Here is a 7,548-nt window from a genome sequence, read left to right as displayed (position 1 = left end):
GAGTCATGGGGGGCAAGGAGGGCAGGACAGATCCTCTTTGGAAAGGTCAGATCAAGTATCCAAATGCTGATATTTAAATTTCATAGAAAGTTGATTAAAGGCAACAATTAAAAAGGTTTTTTGAAATGAAAGTGCCTGTAGCGCTGTTGTAAATCTTTCTCCTTAGGAAATGGGCCAGAATTTCCTGGTGTGAGGGGGTAGCCATTGTCCCATCCTCTTGGACTCTGATCAATTAACACCCATTATCAAAGGACCTAATGCACAAAGCAGCACGGTAGTAGGAAGAGCCCCTTCTGGCTCTGCACTGGGTGCTGCTGCAACTATCCGCTGAGCCAGGATGATGTGAGGATGGCATTCTAGGCTCCTCCTCAGCATGGGGGGTATCAGCTGAACTTGCCTGGGACTGAGGCTTGGGGTACTGTGGAAAAAGCTGCCCTTAGGGATGCCAGTAGAATAAAGTCTCAGCTGTGGAGAGAATCTTGGTTTCCCTAAAGGATTTGATTCACAGACTTATTGTTGCTGCTGCACTTGAGTTTCTAGGAAGCTGAGTAGGGTCCAGGAGTGTCTTGCATGTGAGTGACAGTCCCGCAGCAATTTAGGCATCTCTTAACCTCCCTCCCACCTTGTTTCCCCACTCCTGGCTATGGCACTCCAATGACCCTGGCAGAGCCAGTTCAAGAAGAAAGAACAAGGCAGAGGTTTGCAGCTTTCTGTTGGTGTGGTTTGTGAACATGGGGGTAGCAGGGGAGAATGGGCCTAGTGTGGTGCGGTGGAGGGAGTGAGAGTGCACAGTTGAGGTGACATGGACATGAGCACAACTCCAGTGGCCTTGGTGCTTTGCTCTGCTGTGGATACTGTGTTTGTGACAGCTCCCAGTGTGACTGGGGCAGGTCTTCCTCAGCAGGGTGCACTTCCTGAGGCATATCAGCTGCTTCAACACGCTCTCAAGAGTACTTAGAGATGTGCAGGACCTTTTATATACAGACAGCATTTTCCCTCTCTAAGGAAACAATTTATCTTTGTTTGACATTCCAGTAACAGCATGGGTGCCGTTTTGTTGTTGTTGTTTTGTTTTTTTTTTTCCCCTAGGGGGTACAAAATATAATCATTTATGCAATACAACAGACTGGCTTTCTAATCTTCCCTCTGAGGTACTACTTTGGCAAGTTCTTTGGATTTATATCTGTATTTCCTGGTGTTCCCCATCCTCCTCTCTTTCATCTCATTCTACGGTGTTTCCTGTGGGCGTAGTTACTACTGAGGAAGGAGAGGAGGCAGAAACATCTTGAAATCGCTGTGGTGGAAAAACCTGGTAGTGTGGTAGTGCCAACTGAACAGCTCTTCAGCCTGTGGTGGGGCCATGCAGAAACCTTAGCGGTGCTTTTGATATAAGGAATGCTGCACTCTGGGACCTCAAGCCTTGGTCCCAGCTGAAGGATTTGTGGTATGAACCAGGCCAAAGAATTTTCTGAGCCTAAAATAAGTAAATAAAGCTACAGCGCAAGTGCAGTGTCTTGACACAAGCAGGAATTCCTTAAGCCAGTTCTGCTGCTGGAGCCCCCATATCAAGTGGGTACAACTTAATAAATTTGGAGATCATAATGAGTCTTTGTCTTACCAGTCCTCTCTGCTGTGTGGCCCCAGTCTGTGTTTGGAAGGCTCCTCCATTTAAACCATCCTTTAGCCACCACTCTTTCCGTATAAAAGTGCTTTGTTTGATCTGGCTGCATTCCCTGACTTCAAGCAGAAAATCTTCAAAATTTAATATTTGTCTGTTAGCTCTGTCCCACCTGTGTTTGGGACTTCATCCTAATGGACAGGTAACCCCCAGAAAACCAGTAGAGAAAATACCTTGCAATACTGAGAGTGATATCAGTTGTGTGAAGTTCTGCACAGAAAGCTTGTTATTTCAGTCAAGCCAACATAGAAATATTTCCCTGAATCATTATCACAGATAAACAAGGATTATAATTTTTTGGTCACAGAATACTCTGGTGTGGCTAAATCCAGAGATACCTAAGAGTCTACTTGAGTCTAAGTTTCTTAGCTTGGCTGTACTTCGGGTTTGTGTTCACACTGCTTTTTTTTTGGTGGCCAGTGGGAGCAGTTTGCTATTGTAGACAGTACTATAGTGGACTGTGTGAACAAGCAGCAGTGACCTGGAGGTGAACAAATCCTGCAGTGTTGTTTGCTTGCCACCTTTTGTACCAAAGCTCATTGCAGTAGTGGCTCTAGGCCTGTTTGTTTGTACTCATCACCCTACTCAAGGTACTAATGTTTTTTTGAACTCTCATGGTTCTTGTCGTGTGTTTATGCTGACGAAAGAATTAGAAACAGAAAGTATTGTGTGTTCCTGATCTAGGTCTGCAGTTCCCTAGCATCCAGGGAGACCTTGAATTTGATGTTGCTTTCCTATTTTTAGGGAGCAACCCAAACTATGAATAATAAATACAAGTTCTCAGGGAAAACTGTTTTTCATTCATAAAATTCAACATTAAAGACTGAACAGTAACTTTTCAGCCTGCTGCAAAGCAATAGGAATTCCATGTTGGGACTAGAGAGTTACTGACAGCTTCTTCAGCTTTTGCTGTGCCACAGTTAATAAATTGGTTCATCTTTGATTTTTATCTAGATAGAACAAAGGTGTCTCCAGCTAAGTGATGCAGATTAATGTACTTTTTAATCTGAGGAGGTTGAACTTGAAAAAATAAAGGCAAAACAAGCCCCTTTCTTCTGCTGGTTTCTCTCCTAGCTTTCAGATTGAGAAATAGCTGGGGCATAACTTGAATAAATCAAGGAGAAAGAACAAGATCAAGATGAAAGTTATGGCATTGCATTTGGGGCTGAATCAAAACCTATTGCGTAGACACTGAAGTTTCTACTTCAGTGATGATGGTGTAAGAAATCAAATCATAGGATGCCAGTAAGTTTCAATGGTGTTGATTCTCTACTTATTTGCATTTCAACACTTGAGGAGTCCTGTTGGAGCCCCAGGTAGAGCATTGCAGTGAGAGAGGGGTAAACTGCTGTCAGTACAGTGGTGCAGTGATTGAGGAGGATCTCTGATTTGAGTGCTCTTGTAAAGAGCATCTCATGCATTCAACAGGGAAATCTGATTATGATTTGCTCTCCTCCTGCCCTGGAGCAGGCTGTTGTTTTCTGAACTGATGATTGCTCAGTAGTAGAAGGAGACGAATCTTTGCAAGACGCAAGAGAGCATCCTGGATCAAAGTACTTGGTTTTTCAAGGTAAAGTGCATTAAACTGGGGAGAAGCAAATCAACAACAGTAAAGAATATAATCTGTGCATTTTATCGCTCTGCTAACCCCAGCTGTAAATTTTACCATAGGAAGGCTAATAAAATGGGAGCCACACAAGCAAACAGGGGGCACAGGATTGTCGGCAAACATTTATTTTGGCTTTGGTGGAGCCACTCCCCTGATCAAAGCGGATGGAGTTTGAACCTCTTTTAAGTTGTTCCCTGGTCTGTGAGTGCCCTGATCTTGCATTGATGGCATCAGTATCGTCTGTGCAGCTGAGTGGAAGAAGGAAAGTATCAGGAGGGAAAAGGAAATTATGTGTGAGGCTGCTCTACTGCAGTGTGAGACAACAGGAGCTTATTTTAGCTTTTCCAGCCACTGCCTGGTTTAGGAAAACAACCTAAGGCTTATTGTATAACTAGATAGTACAGGCATTATCACAGGGCCAACAGGGAATGCTTTACCATTTGCAGGCTCATGCCTGGCAGACTGAGTAGCTCGGTTACCCTTATCAACAAAATGCCCCACTGGCAGAAATCACCTTGAGCCTCAGGCTCTGCGCTTCCAGAGCCTCTTTGTCTGATCCTTTTGTTCAAGGCTCCTCCTTTCTCACCCACCAAGAGCTGCTTGAATCCCTCTTGGAAATGAGTCTTTTGGCCAAAACAAACCTCTCCTCTCTGATCCTTTCAGGCTGGTAGTTGGTGTCTGGTGGGGGATGCTCAGTAGCTGAATGTGGTGTTCTTCCTCAATCTGGGGAAATATATAAAGAGCTTCTGGGAGGAGGTACACTGTTGAGTAACATAGTAGTCTCATGACCTCAGGAACAGGATCTTTCTATGCAAACAGATTGCATCTCGCTTTATGTGTTAAGGGCAGAGCAAAGGGAACTTTACTTTTGACTTTCTTTCCATTTTTGTCCCTTCTGTGTTTCTTTTATTTAGTTTGTTCTCTGTTGGGTAGATTGTTGTAGACACCAGTGTGCTCGAGTTCAGATTCAGCTTAAGGCCAGTTTGCATTAGAGAAGCAAGAGGGAAGCCAGGCTTGAATATATCCTCATGACATGAATGGGTCTCCTTGCTGGGTAGGGCAGTGCTGAAGAATGACAGAACATCCCTGCCTCAAAAAGAAGAACAGGCTGAGCAGCAGGGTATGAGAGCAGACAGCAGGAAGTTAACCTTGTGGCTGTTATTCTGAAGGGGATTGCTTCATAATACATTTTTTTACAATTCTTATTTTTAAATAGCTCCACATTATCCAGCCAATGCTAGGCCAGAGTACTTGTTTTTGGGCGCTTCCCCGGAGGTGTGGGTATTGAGGGGAAACTGAAGCAATCTGCAAGGCTGGCAGAGCAATCAAAGCAAGACTTTCCCCTTGATGTCCCAGGGTATACTGTGTGACTTTCTGCCCTCATATCTGCCACAGTCAGCATTCTTGCACTGCATGAGGAAGGTCTTGCATCCATTATGTGAGGTCTAGGAAGGTTTTCCTGTTCTAGGCTGGTTGAACACTGTAGCATGTACCCTATCCTACTGCTGCATAGAAACAAGGCTCTCAGCAGTATACAGCCACATAACAAGGCTGGGTGGGTGAGAGCTGAATTTGTGGGTGACCTTCACACTGAACTAGGGATGTGCTGGTGTGATGGGAGATCTGTTCTGGCAGTCTGAGACTTTGCCCGCTGAGATGCAGAAGTCTCTGTGACTAGGTTGTGAATGACTTGATAGAAACGTTGTAGTAGCTGTTTTATCTCAGCTTTAACTGATCAGTGAGTGTATTTGTAGCACGCTGATCACTGTGTTTGCCTGAGCCCTGTGGGAGCTCCTGGGAGCAGACTCCCATCCCATCTGTCTCACTGAAGCATTTGTCAGTCCTGGGAAGGTTACTTTAGAATAATCCTCTGAAAACACTGGGATTCTTCATCATGGTCCATTGCATGAGAGCTGAGGGTAAAGATAGGTTCATGCTTTACCTTCCCAGTGTCCTCTGTGACAAAAACTAGATTTTGTTTGGAACAACACCCTTCAGATGTTCCTACTCCCCTTACTCCCTTTTCTCATGCTGCAGGACACTATCAAAATAATAAAAAGGAGCCACTCTGGGATTATTTTATGGCTACGCTGGAGAGTGTAGGAGATGGTGCATGAGAACTTTAAACAATGAATCTTTATGGAAAGACAACATCTTTCAACATAACAGAAGCAACAGCATAAAGACGCTTCCAATTCAGGCAATCTTGCCAGCAAGGGCTGAGAATCTGGTCCAGAGTCTGACCATGGGATGAACTTGTGCCTCGTATCCCTCACTTCAAGGAGAACTGTGTGGACGGGTGCACATCTTTGCTTTGGCCAAACCCAGTTGTCTCCTTGCTCAGGCGGAAATTCCCTGTGCACAGACGAGCTATATTCAGACTCTGGTTGTTGCTACGGTGCCCTTACTAAGCTTTTTGAGGCTATTTCAGAAAGATGACTGCAGTAACTTCCAAATATATTTGAATTCAGGTGTGATAGTGTGAATACACTTTCTGGTGTAACAGACCTTCTGGTCTAACAAGGAATTAATTGGCTGTGCTGGGATCAATGAAGATGAACTCTCTTTTTGTTGCTTGACCATGCACAATGGTGTCCAATTAGAAACAGGAAATCAAGGAAGAAACTAAGGCATTTCTTAGGCAGAAATTCTTTTAATTTAATTTAATTCTTTTTTAATTTAAGGGACAGCTGAAACCTTGAGCTGCCAAGCCCTGAATGATTTTTAGACAGCTAATTTCCCTGGCTCTTTGGTATGGCAAACATACCTTCCTCCTGCTATGGAGAAAGGTCCAGTTTAAATGTTGGAATGTGGGTTTAAGATTTAGTTTAATTCCAATAGAAAAAGGGCAAGCAATTTTTGTGATAGGAAGCCAAATGTTGTTCGCTGGTTCTGGGAGTGAGGCTCTGCAATGTCTTGGGTGTGAGCTGGGCAAAAAGGATCAGTATGGAAGATCTCAAGGGCCAGAAGTCTGATGCTTTAGAGATTAAATTCCCACTTTTGGGGCAGCTGAGACCTCCTCCAGCAGCTTCTGCTGCAGATGCCCTGGGGGAGCCTCTGCACCATGTGGAGGCAAAGGCTGGCTTGTTCGCTGTGGTGGGCCTGGGGGCCCCTTCAGGTGTGACTGAGGATATAAGGAGCCTGGTGAATTTGGCTAAGAGGATCTTGGCTATTATGGGGTCAGTTTCAAGTAGAAATGCTTAAACTAGCACTGTGTCTGTTTTTAATCTGCTGAGTATTTCATCAGATAACAGACCAAGAAGCTTGGTGGCAGGAATTTGGGTTTTAGTCATGCTTTTGTTGTGTGATTGCGGTGGAAGGGAGCTGAGCAAGTGGACTCTTGTGTGAGGGCTGCTGCTGAATGTAGTTTTGTTAGCTTCTCCACAAGGTATGGCTCTTCTGATATATCAGTGGAATCATGGGGAAAGAGGTGAATCTGAAGAGCTGCTGACGTGAGGAGAAAAAAATGAGCTTGTGTCTGTATTGTGCTACTATTTCATTAATTATGAAGACCTAAAATGCAGCAATGGTGGTGACTTGGATGAACTGTTTCCAAAACAGCATCAGCACTTAAGAGTTGAACCCTGATCTGAGGATTGGTGGCTGAAGCTGTGATGACCTCCCTGGCCTTCTTTCTTTTCCAAACCAAGGTGTAATAGAAATGGGCTGAAAGTGCAGTGTGTTAAATGTGCTCTATCCCATCTTGTGGTGTTTACTGGTTCATGTTCAGCAGCAGTAAGCCTCCCTATATGAGTAAGGCTCAAAGAGCTGCTCTCCTTTGCAGAGATAGCAGGTGAGAATTTTGCTGGACAGGAAGAAAGCAAGAGATTATTCCTTGTCGCTAGCTGTTGGCTGCTCTGCAGTGTTGGTTATCTGTGCAGCAGGGATTCTCTTGCTGCTCAGGAATTCATTCGAGCTGCAGAATGTGAGTGTGCAGGATGGAGGCCATGTGTCAAAGCTCCTGTGTGGCCAGATGTGAGCCACAGCTGCCCTAGCTGCACATGCACCTCTCAAGATGAGGCGTGCAGCCCAGTGCTTGCTACCATCCTTCGTAAACTTGTGCTCAGATCCAGGACCCTCTCATGCCTCTGATTCCTGCCCATACCTTTCCAAATCAGAACTCAATGCTACTCCCAAACCATCCCCTAGAGAGAAGGATCCCAAACAGGTCTCTGCACTCTCCTACTCAAGATCCTAATCCCATGTGCTGCCCTATGCCTACCTAGGTTATCTAGCTACCCATCAGCTATGCCAGGTGAAA

The sequence above is a fragment of the Chiroxiphia lanceolata genome, chromosome 1, assembly GCF_009829145.1.
Source record: "Chiroxiphia lanceolata isolate bChiLan1 chromosome 1, bChiLan1.pri, whole genome shotgun sequence".
In the NCBI taxonomy this organism is placed as follows: Eukaryota; Metazoa; Chordata; class Aves; order Passeriformes; family Pipridae; genus Chiroxiphia; species Chiroxiphia lanceolata.
Note: the sequence above shows the minus strand (reverse complement) of the source record.